At 37.4% G+C, this 15,078-nt stretch overlaps 1 long non-coding RNA gene across 21 annotated transcripts in view; it reads right to left on the bottom strand.

Moving 5' to 3' along the window:
- The window catches only part of LOC148216862 (uncharacterized), a 137,239-nt gene that overhangs the window by 104,202 nt on the left and 17,959 nt on the right, over nucleotides 1-15,078 (bottom strand). For 7 of the 21 annotated variants that reach the window (XR_015794568.1, XR_015794559.1, XR_015794564.1 and 4 more), the window contains exon 2: nucleotides 3,220-3,331. The exons of the other annotated variants lie outside the window; for them this stretch is intronic. This is a non-coding gene — a long non-coding RNA (uncharacterized LOC148216862). The remainder of the gene's footprint in view (nucleotides 1-3,219; nucleotides 3,332-15,078) is intronic. 21 annotated transcript variants of the gene reach the window in all.

Here is a 15,078-nt window from a genome sequence, read left to right as displayed (position 1 = left end):
GCATTTATTCTCTGTAGTACCTGAGGGTAGACAAGAATCAATAGGTGGAAGCTTTACAAAGACAGATCAAAACTTGAAATAAGGAAAGTTTCCTGACCATGAGACTCATTAAGCAATGGAACAGCCTGCCTCCTAGAGGTGTGGGTGTTCCATTACTGGAGTCCCATTTGAATGGGATGCTTTGAGGATTCCTGACCTGGGCAAGGGTTTGGACTAAAAGACTTCCAAGGTCCCTTTCAACCCTAGGATTCTATGATTCCAAGTAAAAGTCTCATATCAGGATCCTGCGTGCTACAGCAGGTTTCCTCAACCTTGGCAAATTTAAGACAGGTGGACTTCAGCTCCCATAATTCCCCAGCCAGCCAGGAGAATTCTGAAAGTTGAAGTCCACCCATCTTAAAGTTGCCAAGGTTGAGGAAACCTGTGCTGCAGGAATAAGTGAGAGAGTGATTATTCTGGATCCTATTGTCACTCATTGAAAAATCAGAAGGATGATTACCTCATAATGTTATTGACCTTTCTGATGCCAGAACATGGAATGCTATAATTATCAGGGTATAGAAAATAAACAACATGAATTTGAATTGTTATTGAATAGGGAGAAGTATAATTTAAGAGACATAACCTAGATGTGGCTGAATGACCCTTTATTGGACTATAGCAATTGAAGGATATGGTTTTTGAAAAGAAATAGAAACAAGAGAAATAAGTTGAACTGTATGCTAAATATATATACATCTGTCCAATAGAATGAAACTAGTGGTTCTGTTGAAAGCATCTGGATTAAAATAACAGGAAGAAGGAATAAAACCACATTCTTATTAGTGTCAGGCTCTATGGCAAGACCTTGGCAAAATTTCCCAAACATTGGACTCAGCATAAGTTGATTAGGCTTTAGGCTCAAACCAGACCTGAAAGTATTGTATAACTTTCATCCACTCTCCACTTTTCCCTTTTTAGGAAAGTTTGTTACGAGGGCAGTGGGCTGTCAGCTTTAGAGGGCCTTTTTAGTCAGGGTTCAGGTTGGGCTACAGTACTGAGATAGCATTGATTGTGCTTCTGAAGGGAAAGGGACAAGGGTGGTCCAACTGACCTGGCCCTCCTTGATCTCCCAGTTGCTTTTGATACCATCACTCATGGTATTCTTTTGGAATGGCTTCAGGGGTTAGGAGTGGGGACATCTGTTTTGCAGTGGTTCTCCACTTTCCTCCATGGCTAGTTCCAACTGGTGATGTGGAACAGGGATAGTTCCAGCCCTAAGCCCTTGCTGTGTGGGGTACCTCAGGGCTTGGGCTTCTTGCTGCTCCTCTTTAATACCTACATGAAACTGCTGGGGGAGATCATTCACCAACATGGGATGGAGTAACCATCAGTATGCTAATGATACCCAGTTTTTCATCTCCACCCCTGGCCTAGCAGGCAATGTACACTTCATAATCCCTCTTCTTGTAGATACTTATGTTGCAGAAGCACCCATGGGGAGTCAAAGGGGAGCAAATAATACATGAAGCATTCCACTATCACAATGCGAGCTCCACCACTTTTGTATATCCATTGTCATACTGTACATACAGAGGATCAGTGATTGTGTTTTGATGATACAATGCTGCTTTTGTCACTTTGATGAAAGCATCAGATTCTGCAGATGCCTCTAGGTGAGTAAGATAATTCATGCAATGCCAAAGGGTTTGAATCTGAGGATGGTACCCTTCAATGTTTTCACTAAGGAATGAAGAAGGTAATGAATGCATTAGCTATAACTTGGGAGGGGGCATTTTGTTAGTTGTTGTATGGAATTATTCAAAAAATCAGGGAACCCCAACCAAAAAAGGAAGTGTAGTGGAAGGGATGCTATCTAAAGTATAAGGGGAGGAAAATGGGAGTGGGAAAGCCTGAAAAAGTCTCCATTGAGCAGAAATAGGAAGGAAGGAAGGAAGGAAGGAAGGAAGGAAGGAAGGAAGGAAGGAAGGAAGGAAGGAAGGAAGGAAGGAAGGAAGGAAGGAAGGAAAGACATATACACCTTATATAGGTGATAAAAGTTCCAAGGCACAAGTATTGCAAGTTCAAGTGTGCTCAACTATGTAAAAAAAAGTATAAGCAATTTTAATTAAGTAATTAAATGAGGAAAGAAAGAAAGAAAGAAAGAAAGAAAGAAAGAAAGAAAGAAAGAAAGAAAGAAAGAAAGAAAGAAAGATTTAATTGGTGAAGGGGCTTAATTTAGGTAAGAGTTGGCAACCTTAGATTGAAAATGTAGGGAAGCTGGGCATGGCATGAGATAGAGTGTGTGTGTTTATATATTTCTATTTCTGTCTCTCATACCTTTGTGGAAAAATTGTCTTTATTGTGCTAAGGTAAACATAGTTTCCTCTATGATTCAATTTTGTAGCACCACATTTTAAGAGATTAACAGAAAATGGAACAGGTGTAGAAAAAAACAAAAAGATGAACAAAAGCTTTCACAGCTTTGACACAGCTAGACAAGCCACATCACTGAGGAATATATACAGTGATGTGGCTTGTCTAGCTGTGTCAAAGCTGTGAAATATATATGGAAGTCAGATAGACAGACAGACAGACTGACATGCCAGAACCAGAGTGCAACACGTGTTAAAAAGGTGCTGGACTTTGATAACCTGTTTGTGCACTAAACTATTTGGTATTTTAAAGAGCAAGTTCATCACTTCCTTCATTCCCATGTAGATCTTCCCATGTCTGCTATGGAGAACCTGAGAAACAGATTGATGCAGAAGGTTGTAGCTGAATCAGGAGTAAGAAAATTTAACTTCATTCCTCCTTGTTCTGCTGACAGAAGCTTCCACAAGATAAAAGGACATTTTATTTTCAGTGGCACCGACTGAACTCATGCATGGATAGTTTGAACTAGGTTTGACTCAGATTTAAATACTTATTTGTAATCTTTTTTAAAACAAATAGTTGCACCAAATAGTTTAACCAAATAGTTATTGTGTACCATCCTAATTGGTTAGTGTTTATTCATTACTTCTGATTGAGCACTGTTCTCAATTTAAAATCCTTTCTAAAGCTATTCTAAAGCTGATGGGTAGAAATTAGGTAATGAAGTAGTATGAGAACCAAATGTTTATTTCTACACATTTATACAAGCTGGAGCACACACACAAATCTGTAAAATAGCCATTTAAATCTAATCAGTGCTAGCTCTGCTAAAAGAATTATATGCACATTTTTTATTAAATATACCTTCTTTAAAAGCAGTATTGATTCCTTTTGGGGGGCAGTTTTGCACTTCATTTTTTATGGGAAAAAGGACCCATCATTCTTTGGCATGAACCTTTTTAGAGAGGATGACTGACTAAAAAAAAAGAATAAGAAAAAAACCAGACAGATTAAGAAATGTAATATTAAAACAAGGAGAGAAGTGACTGACACTTAAAATACACAATCTATTATATGATTCATGCAATCTAGCAATGTCCAGTAATAAAGCATAGGAAGGAGGAGGAGGAGGAGGAGGAGGAGGAGGAGGAGGAGGAGGAGGAGGAGGAGGAGGAGGAGAAGCTTCCAAATGAAGGAATTAAAAAGATTAATTAAACATGTGAATGGGGCATATGCTAGAGGGAAGGCAGCAAGTTACAAGCATTTAAGTCCTACCTGCACATCCTGTCAGGTATTTTCAAGGGAAATGGTTTATGCAGTCATATTTTTATGTTTATGAGTTAGTAATTACATATTCTGAATCACTGCAAAGTGAATTATAATGCACTGTTTAAACTACCATGAATTTCTCTCTTGTATGCCAGGTGTTTGGCAGTTGCTTGAGGAATCTTTTGATATGTATTAGACAGCTTTAAATATGACACATCTGTGTATCTCTTTTAAAATACACATTCCAGTAGGGTTTTATGACCTGTTTTACAAACACTGCAATTACATGTTAGGAATGATGAAAAGAATAACAACTGTCTTGAGTTGTGATATAACTACTCGCACTCTATCAACATTTTCAAGGTTACACATTAAGTGTGGAAGAAAAGATATATCAGTGTAACCATGCTGTTCTGTTCAGTAGCATCGGCATATGGCATTCTTCTTAGGTTCTGATATTATCTAATAAAAAGAACACAGACTCAAGGATCATGAACTGCCTCCCCCATATAAAAGTGTGTGTGTGTGTTTATGTAACTAATTGAATGGGAAAGGGCTTTTTTTAGCTCTGCAAAAAATAGTGGGATGATAAAGTTATCATTAGCTCAAGCTCATCTTTACTTCAGTATAAATTTGTTTCATCGAGGGCCATCCACTATAGTTGCACTTTATTTTCTAGTCTAATTAGCAGCACCATGTTGAAATACATTTTCTTAAGGGCATTTTTATGTTTTGCATAAGATTTAACTAATAAACACATACACACACACACACACATTCTGTTTTTGCAACAACAACAAAAAAAGACACACACACAAACACACACAAAATCAGCAAAAAAACCTGGAGCATCCAGGAATCCAGGACTACATTAGTAAGATGGCATCCAAAGATAAGCTGCTGAGGGAATGCCTGAGGCAGACATGGGAGGAAGTTCAAGTGGAGGAAGTACCATGGAAGAGAAGCCCCTGCATGGGATGTACCATTGACAGATAGCTGAGGTGGCTGACATTGGGAAATCCTACTAGTGGCTGAAAAGGGCTGGACTAAGAGACAGCACTGAGGCACTGATCATAGCAGCACAAGAACAGGCACTAAGAACCAGATCCATAGAAGCAGGGCTCTACCACACTAGATAGGACCCAAGGTACAGGCTGTGCAGAGAGGCCTCAGAGACAGTCCAACACACAGTGGCAGGGTGTAAGATGCAGGCAGGGACAGCATACACTGAACAGCACAACCGAGTACAGGAACATCTGCATAGTATATAGGCTAGAGCCTCCCAAGTACAGATGGGAGATTCCACAGAAGGTTATGGAGAATAACAGGGCTAAGATTCAATGACATTGTCAACATGCCCAGCCAAGTTTTAGTTATACATGCCAGACCCACCACCAAACACTAAATCATGGATGAGGATGGACTAATTACAAACAGATAAAATAGTTTACTGCAGAACTAGATACAGAACAGTAAATTCCTAAATGGCAATGAGAATGCAATAATGGTCCTCAAAAAGGGGGTGATTGTGTTACTTCATGAGTCACTGCTACAAGTAATCAAAACTATGGCCTAACCAGAATTGGCAGCTTGGTATGTATGTATGTATGTTTGTATGTATATAGTCAGTCAGTCAGTCAGTCAGTCAGTTTTTACCACTGCAATCTAATAAACTTTGGGCAGCTTACAAATGCAATAGAAACCTAAAACTAAAAGCAAAATTACAAAAATGAAGCAAAGGTTTTAAAACCGTAAAGGATACAGTGCCAAGCAATGGAAAATCATAACATATTGCTTTCCATAAGAGCTTAGTCTTCAACACTGTCCAAAAGCTGGCCAGGGTAAGAGCAGATTTAAGCTCATGTGGGACACCATTCCAAAATGCTGGGGCCACCACTGAAAAACAAAGCTTTTAAATGGCAGCCCTGTGGACTTCCTGAAAGTGGGGGAAAATCAGTTGGTTCTCTTGACATCATCATCATCATCATCATCATCATCATCATCATCATCATCATCATCATTTTAAAGCAGGAGCCTTTCTTTAAGTTTCTTAAGCTTCATTATTCAGCTGTTAAAAAAAAAAAAACTAGGAAAATATTCTGTAAGTTTTTAAATTAATGTTAATTCCAGAGAAATAGCTGATATGCATAGAAGCGAACTCTTCCAATATCTACGTATATAGCTATTGGAATGATCCACTTGCTTTAAAAGAAACGTTATCTGAAAATTCTAGTGATATTGCTCCAGGGTAGAATATACTACCCTATACTGTGATCTATAATATACTGTGGTCTCAAAATAGGAGTTTGATCACTCTTGTGATGTAAAGCATGTCTCCTTCCCTTAGAGGAAATTTTTCCTTCTGGGAAGTTTAAGCATGTAAGCACTGCTATAACTCTCACTAACCAAGGTGGAACCAAGCCATAGTGCTGCATATCAGACAAAGTTTAAGCAAGCTTCCCAAAATGGTGTTCCCAAAACACTGCCCAAGGGGTCCCTCTTGCTCTTGACACAGAACAACATCAGAGTTAAGAACGTGCCAGCTTTCTATAATGAAAATCTCATGTTCTGCCACAAAGGCTTGCTTACTTCAGTATAATACTAGTTTTTTTCTGCTCCCGGCACAGTTCCATATAACTTTATGGGACAGTAAGAGAGTTAAATCATTACAATGATGAAAGGAGCAATGAAGCTCCTAGCTAGAAGGCAGAGTAATGGCTGTTGGAAGTTGTATACTAGAAACAGAGTTGTAGCACAGCAGTACTGGGAATTTTGCTCCTGGAAGCACTTGTCCTTTGGATGTAGAGCTGTGCAAACTGTGACTTTAGAAAATATGCCAGAAAAATAGAGACCTGACTGAGAGGCAAAATTGTCTGGTTGCAAGGATAAAAGATTAGAGTTATCCTTTGCAAACACCCTTTGCCTAGGGGCAGAATCAGATGTTCTAATTTCAAACATGGCAATTCCTGCTTTGTGGAAACAAAGTTCTAGAGTTATCATGCCAAAGAAAGTCCCACAGTAAAATTCTGCCCGCCTCCCATTTTACTATAAGTCTATGATAAAGATTTGATTTATTGTTACTGGAGAATTTAGCCTCACTGCAGCGTCCAATATGTGTCCATAGCATCCTGATTCCAGGAACTATTATTTTACTAGTGAGGTTGTGCAAACTAAATGTTAGTGCAGACCTGCATCTTACAGAATGTGCCATAGTATGTTAGCTATCATCTTTTGACAGCTATAACATATTCCTTGTAATACCTAAAAAGATAAAATAAATTTGGATGTAAACACTTTAATCTAAGAGTTCACAGCTACAGTATTTCTGGCCAGATAGTTACATTAAAACTACATTAAAATAGCAGGAACTGCACCCTGAAAAGTAAGAAGTGATACCAAGACAAAACTACATTTAATTTGGTTTTATTTAACTTGTTAAACAATTTGGAAGTTGCTTATCTGAGCACATTATTTTCCTTACCTAACAGAGTCCTATTGAGAGTAAAGTATAAAATTAAATTTACTCTCCTGGCCTTCCACATAATGGATATTTGTCCTGGCCAGGACTCTAATGGAAAACAGAGTCTTTATGAGGCTATATGTTTCCTACCTTCAGCCCATTCTTCTTATTGGGCTTTACACAGAATGGAATTAAGTAGTAGCTGATTAGGAATATTGCTGGCAGAACCTTAGATGTAATGAGTGGTGGTAGAGGAATGGCAATCCTTCCTCTCATTCTCTAAAAGCTCAGAAAATTCCTATCCATCATTTTAAGACAAATGTTTAATTTCACTTATAAGTGACAGGCAGATGCTGCCATAAGGGTGCATCATTCTCACCATTACAACAATAGCTAATTATGACACTGAAATGACAAGACAGTGGGCCTCTATCTTATCCATTGTTTCATTGGCACTACACCACCCACAAAATAAGCATTAAGTTGGGTTATTTCAAAGTGTGCTTTCCTTAAAATGGCATGATTTTTACCATATTTGCTGCATGGCCAGAAGATCAGTATAGGGTTCATGGCCAAAGACACCCAAACTGAACTTTATAGTGACAGTATTAACAGGTGTCAAGGACTTGTTCTATGCAAGTAGCTAACTTTTCTACAACATTAATGCCGCTACTGAATACAACCCAGTGTGCTAGAACAAGATAGAATCATCTCAAATCATTCATTCTATTATCAAACTGTTATATCCACCAGGCCTGTAGCCAGCCTGAGTTCAGAAGTTTGGGGCATGCCCCCCCCCCCGCCAAAAATGAGGAAATATATCTGATCTTTTAAAGATAATTTAAAATGTAGATGGATACAATAAAATTTAGGGTTATGGCTACCCTCTTTCCAGCAATAGGGCTGTCTAATATAATATGCAATGTATATAAAACAAGTAGTATTCAATGCTAGAATGATGACTTAATAGAAAAAAAGAGCTAAGTAAATATGAAGATTAATATTTTGTGTTTGGTATTCAGGTTTAACAATCTAGTGCAGAATATGTAATGAACACCTGTTAGGGATTTTTTGGGGGGGTTCTTTTTTAATATGTTAAATTAAAAAAAAAGCAGTTTTGGTTCCATGAATAATATTAACACAGAATTATAACATTCTTTTTATAATGTCTTTTCTCAGAGTCTACAAAAATCTTAATGATTAACTAGGTCTATTAACAAAGCAAAGTAGTTATAAAATTGAATGAATATAACTAATGCTGAAATGAACCATTGGGACAAACTACACTTGCAGACTTTTATTATCAGAGAAATAAGACATAAATAAACAAAGAAGCAAGCGATTCTATCCAGTGTATAACACAATAAAATAGCTGTTACATTAATTCCTACAAAATTCAACAAAATACCTATACTTAAGCCTGTTTAGTATAAAAAAGTTAATGAAATTCAACTACCCTTATTTGAAGAATCATTTGCACAGCTGGATTTGAGTTAAGTTGAAAGACTTTCTGTAAATGTTGAATTATGTAGATTTTAAAATACAATTATAGAAAGATGTTATCTGAAACAGATATCAGTAAATTTAGAAGAGCAATGTTATTCACAAGGAAGTAATATGATCAGGTAACCTTTCCTGCAATGCTGCGGTCTGATCATTATTTTTCAATGTTGGGGGATCATATTAAGATAAGTATTGATCTGGTCCATATACTATCCTGACTGTTGATACTTACCAAATGTAAACTGCATGCATAACATCCATATAGCACTGTGTGCATTATAGGCAGTTAGATATGTAAAATTACTTTTGCTTATTTTATTTGTTAGATTTATCTCCCATCTTTCCTACAGAGCATTACCTCTGTCCTCTTTGCAATGGAAAGATCCAAAGAATTTTACAATTCCACATGAACACACACCAAATTCCCACCTTTGACACCAAAGGAAGTAAAAAACAATGCCATGCTGTATGGTATCAAAGGCCGCTTAATAAGACCGAAAGGATTTCACTGCCCCATCTTGGTTCCACCACATGTTATCCACAATAATGATCAATGTGGTCTCAGTACCATTCCCAGGCTTGAACCCAGACTGAAAAGTGTCCAGATAAACCACTTAATCTAGGGCTCATCACAACTACAGGCCCACACCTTAGTCTATCCAGCACCTTAACTGCTACACCATGCTGGCTCTCACATGCTGGCTCTCATATACACACTCATATACATTTATACACATGCACACACATACAAATCTGTTAATTCATTGCTTGCTTTAGAAAACATTAAAACATCCATAAATAGTAATATATTTACTACACAATAGAAAGCTAGATGGCAAACTTGGTGAACCCCATGAGCAGTAAAACCTATCTAGAACAGAAAAAACAAGATCACCCAGGAAACAAGAGTATGACATTTTTTATAATATGTTATTGAACAAGGAAAAGGGTACTATTATAAGGTACTATATCTATACTGAATAGTTATATATTTGTTAACCACTAACCATGGCATCCTATGAACATTTAAGTATCCACAAGCAATAAATCAACCAATGTTACATTGTGGACTATTTTCAAATATTAAGTATATATTTTCTTTTGAACAAAATCAAATTCATTAAAGAATTTCACATATTATCTGTAGAGTTAATTGCACATTTACACATATATCTCAATGTGATTGTACCTAGGATGGAATCAAGATTTTTTAGTTTTGTAGATATTTATGCATGATCTATTGTATACTGGTGAAAAGACATACCAAACATATTTCTTATAATTATACATTCAATCACAATGCTGCATCTTGAATTTTATCAAAAGTATGCACACAGAAGTGTGACAATTGTGGGACAAAATGTCCAAATGGATCAATGCAACTGAAAGTTGTAGCAAATTAGACAGACACTATAATCCAATGAACCTTTGGAGTAAAAAGAATGGGAAAATTAAGAATTCATAATGTACATTTCAAATTAGAAATAAGTTTTTTTTAAAATCCAGAAGTTCTGAAAAAAATGGCAGAGGCATTCCTAATTTAAATAGGTGAATATCTGTTGATTGTTTTATTCTATACTTGGAGGCAGTTATGATCTGGATAGCTGAAGGTAATAGTAAGAGAAAAATAACCTCAAAACAGAATATTACAATAACATGTGAATATAACAATCTAGTAATCTAATCTAATCTAATCTAATCTAATCTACATAATTTTCTACATCTTTTTTTAAAAGTTGATTGGACCCAAAAATGACTACTAGATATAATGGAGTAGGATCAGACAACAAACCTTTAAATATTGACTATTGGATAACTACACTAGGGGAATGATACAGTATTCTTGGCCACCTTGTAAGTTATCCAGAGGCACTGGCCACTGTAGAGAAATGAATGATGAACTTAAAGCAGGTGTATCAATAAGGGAACACAAAAAGATAAAGACTAAGGTGTGAACAGTACCAGATTGCCAGAGCAAATATACAGTATATACATACATACATACATACATACATACATACTGTATATATACAGTCATTTTAATCACAAGGCCTTGTTCATATACTTGCTTTCCAGTAGAATACCTAAGATTTCACAGGAATCAAGACCCATGATATTTTGATGCATGTACCATACTTTCAGTCAGTTGTAATAGGGAACAAGATGTCCAGCCCTCAGCTCCTACTCTGTGGGATGCTGCATAGCTCAGTACTCTCTGCATTGCTGTTTAACATCTACATGATGCTGCTGAGTGAGGTCATCTGTCACTGTGGAGTAAGGTATCATCACCATGTATATCTGTGATGGAATGGTTTGATGAAGGCTGTGCTTGGGGAGATAAACATTTCCTTAGCCCCCAGCAGGAGCGTGGGAAGATTAAGAAGATGAGACTGGCACCACCTTAAGGAATTCATGGTGCTTTGGCTTGCTGGTTTGGGAAGTTTAGATTCAGTCTGGAGAGATTTCTGTCTTTGAGGTGGAAGCTAATAAACACAACAGAACTGTATCTGTACTGTCTTGTGGAGTTATTTGGGGTGAACCTGACAATATCTCAGCTAAGTGATGCTTTTGATGTCCTATCCTGATGTCTGGAGGCTGTGGGGATTTGGATGGGGAAGAACAGGCTTTAGCTCAACCCTAGCAAGACTGAGTGGCTTTGGATTTTGGGAGCTTCAGGTTCTGGGAATTTACGATCCTTGGGGTTGCACTGCCTCAAACAGATCAGATGTGCAATCTGGGAATCCTCAATGAGCAGGTGACAGTCATGGCTAGGAGGACATTTTTGCAACTTCAGGTTGTGTGCACATTCCTGGATCAGGAGGCTGTACTGTCAGTCACTCATGCCCTGGTCACCTCCAGAATAGATGAGTGTAATGTGTTGTACATGGGGCTGCCCTTGAAGAGCATCTGAAAGCTATAGCTGATGCAAAATGCAGCAGTGTGGACAATTATGTGTGCTCCTCAATCACTGCATGCTGTACCTCCATTCTGTGAGATGAATTGGTTTCCACTTTGCTTCCACATTCAATTCATGGTGCTGGTAAGGACCTATAAAGCCCTATATGGCATGGGGCCAGGTTATTTGAGGGATTATCTTTCCATGGTTACATCTACCCATCTGGCAGGAGAGGCATATTACAGGTCCCATCAACCAAGGAATGTCATCTGATGGGACCCAGGAAGAAAGATTTTTGTGCCACAGCACCTGCCCTTTGGAACATCATTCCTCACCCTGAGGTTAGTCTGGCCCCAACCTTGCTGGCCTTTCAGAAGGCTATCAAGACATGGTTTTGTCTTCGTGTCTGAGGATCCAGTGATGGTATGAAGCCTGTCAGTTGGCTATATTGTTAGCAATTGTATGGATTGCACTCTCCTGCAAATTAACTTTTAAAGTATTTTAATTGATTTTTAATGGTTTTTATTTTAGTTGTTTATTTGTAACTGCTTATTATTATTTTTTTTTAATTGTGTGAGCTGCCCAGAGTCACATATGTGAGATGGGCAGCTATATAAATGAATGAATGAATGAATGAATGAATGAATGAATGAATGAATGAATCTACATTTATCTGTTGGAAGCAAAATGGGGCCCAAAGGTGTGGGAATACTGTTTACAAGGTAGATAGGAAAAAGGAATAATCACAACTGAACTATACAATGTAACTACACTATTTACAATTTTATACCACAAAAGCAAAACAAAATAGTATAGGGAGAAGTTAATGAATTAATTTCAGGGAGAATAACTGAACAAAGGAAAGAATTCTAAATAAACACAAGTACAAGTGTAAATGTATCATACACTAACAAAATAAAAGATTGGAACATAATATAGGCAGGCGGGCAGGCAGGCAGGCAGGCAGGCAGGCAGGCAGGCAGGCAGGCAGGAAGGAAGGAAGGAAGGAAGGAAGGAAGGAAGGAAGGAAGGAAGGAAGGAAGGAAGGAAGGAAGGAAAACAGTGGATGAGAAAAGAGAGTAATTCACAGGATATTTCAAGTTCAGTCTAGAAAGCCATCATGTATAATTTGTGTAATTTGGGTTTCTGATTCTAGGATTTGAGAGTACTATGAGATAAAAACTGACAGAGGACCCAAAATTATCAGTTAGCGTACAGGCTGGTATTGATAAGGTAGGACTTCCATACCAGAGAAAAACATTCTGTAAACAAGGGACAGATTGAATAAATCTTGCAGCATCAAGAAGTGAGCAACCAAATCAAATCAGCAGAGGAAGAGAGGCAGAATTTAAACATTGGGACTAACATAAATATAGAGCAAAATTTGGAGTTGTTGTTAGATGGCTTCCTAAATCTCTGCAATAAATCTACTTATCTAATCTTTTTCTGTGTACTTGGGAATGTGAAGCTAAGACAAAGAGTTATATTGCCATAACCAGTACAGAGCCCTTGCTGCAGGCTTTTATAATAGACAGCATCATCACACACAGAATCTTTCAACATGAAATGTTAAAATATGAATTCAGCGAATACAAAAATATAGCCCCTCTTTTTCCACCTCTTGTGATCTTACTACCTCTTTAAAAAGCTGTGAATGGAACAATCAATCATAAGGATCATTCCTAGGTTTAGGGTTTAGAACTGTTTTTTTCACTGAAGGAGCTACAAAATCAATGCTCATCTTTCATAGAACAACCTTATATTAACTTAATTACAAAACTGAAATCTGCTTTTGACAGTTCATCAAATAGGTGACAATCATAAGATCTGACACTTATGACAAGGTAAAGGTTAAGTCAAATGGTTAACATTCAATGGTTAGCTCAGGGAACGGGCTGGAATGAATTAGCCTAGCTGACCAGTTTAAAGAGAGCTATCTGATGAATTATGGAATAATTTGATCAGTCAAGGCACCTTAGAAATATTAATCTAAGTTTGCTTGGGAATACATGGCAGGTTCAAGGAATTGTGTCCAAGTATGGGCCAGACGGAGAAGCACCACCACCACTATGTTCCCACTACCTGCTTTTCAAAGGGTTCAGATATCAAAGCCATGCAAATGGGAACTAGCAGGACTTCCTTAGATGTTGCACTGACAATGCACTCATCATCTGTGCCTTTTTGGGGTTTGGGTTTTCCCAAACTGATCTTTAAACAAAGCACCCATTTTACAAATGTTCATTCTTTGATAATATGCATGTGCAGTCTGAGTGAGATCATGTGGTTGAGATAATGTCTCTGAATATATATTTATTTATTGCTTTGCATTAATAGAACATTTTATCAGGATAGTTATGGTTTTCAGTAGGTCTGGATGAGACTTTGATTCTGTCTGGTGATTTGCACTGTGAAGGTATATTAGCACTACTTTTTTTAATTAATAATTTTATCAGCATTTACAAATATAAAGATAAAAGACTAATACAAACTAAAATATATATAAAAAGTAGAGAAAAGGAAGAGAAGTGCAAAGAGATAGAAAGAAGAAGAAAAAAAGAGAATATATAGATGACTTCCCCCCTCCCTCCAGACAAGTATAAAAATTTCAGTAATTTAACACCTACTCTAGTATTTCAATAAAGAAAAAAGGAAAAAAAAATCTCTTCTTCCCATAACTCATCCTTTATCAATAATCAAAGTATAAAAACTCATCATTCAATCCTAATCAGCAAAAGTCTATTAAGAGCTACCAAAAATAATAACATATGTATTTTAATTTGCATAGCCCTAGTTTATTTTATTTCTTAATTATGATTAATCTTAAGTATGATTGCCCACTTGCCAAATGATTCTGAGTGGCTAACAGAGAGCTGAAAACATCACAATATTAATAAGAATCAATAAAATGACCAACATACCATTCGCCTAAATGTTATATAATATCATGGCCCAGGGCCTGGGGTTAAAACTAGGCCTTCAGGGACTTCCTAAAGGCCATTAGGGTAGGGGCCATCACAATCTCAGATGGAATATTGTTCTACAGGGCAGGCATGGCAACAGAAAAGGGTACCATGAGAAGACAGTTCAATTGATAAAATCCAGTGCATGCTGATCTTGTTTGAACTTATAGGATGGGCAGAGATAATTACAGAAGATTTTTGGCAATATCCAGGCCATGTGCCATCAAGGGCTTTATAGATGACTATAGCACTTTGAAATGTACCTGGAAACCTACTGGTATGCAGCTTGTGTAGTAGTGGGTTTACATGGCATACCAAGGTTTACCCATAAGGACTTATGCTGCCAGGTTCTAGACCAGCTGTATCTGTAGAGAGCATTGCAATATTCTGAGAGGAAGGTGATAAAGGCATGAGTGAGCAAGAGGAAGGCCTTTCAGGAATGAGTACAATGGATGCACAAGATGAATTTGGGTAAATGCCTTCCTTACCACTGCAGGAATCAAAAGAGAGTCCCAAATTGAGACAACCCCCAAATTGTGCATTAGTACTCTTTGAGGAATTGTGATCCCATGCAGGACTAAGGATAGAAGAACCAGAAGTGAGTGGTCCCTAAATCCACAGCCGTTTGGTCTGAA

This window comes from Python bivittatus, unplaced genomic scaffold, assembly GCF_059951505.1.
Source record: "Python bivittatus isolate LINGU-HERP-01145 unplaced genomic scaffold, Pbiv_v1 ctg000070_np1212, whole genome shotgun sequence".
In the NCBI taxonomy this organism is placed as follows: Eukaryota; Metazoa; Chordata; class Lepidosauria; order Squamata; family Pythonidae; genus Python; species Python bivittatus.
The sequence above is the reverse complement of the archived record's forward strand: the minus strand, read 5'-3'. Positions and strand labels throughout refer to the sequence as shown.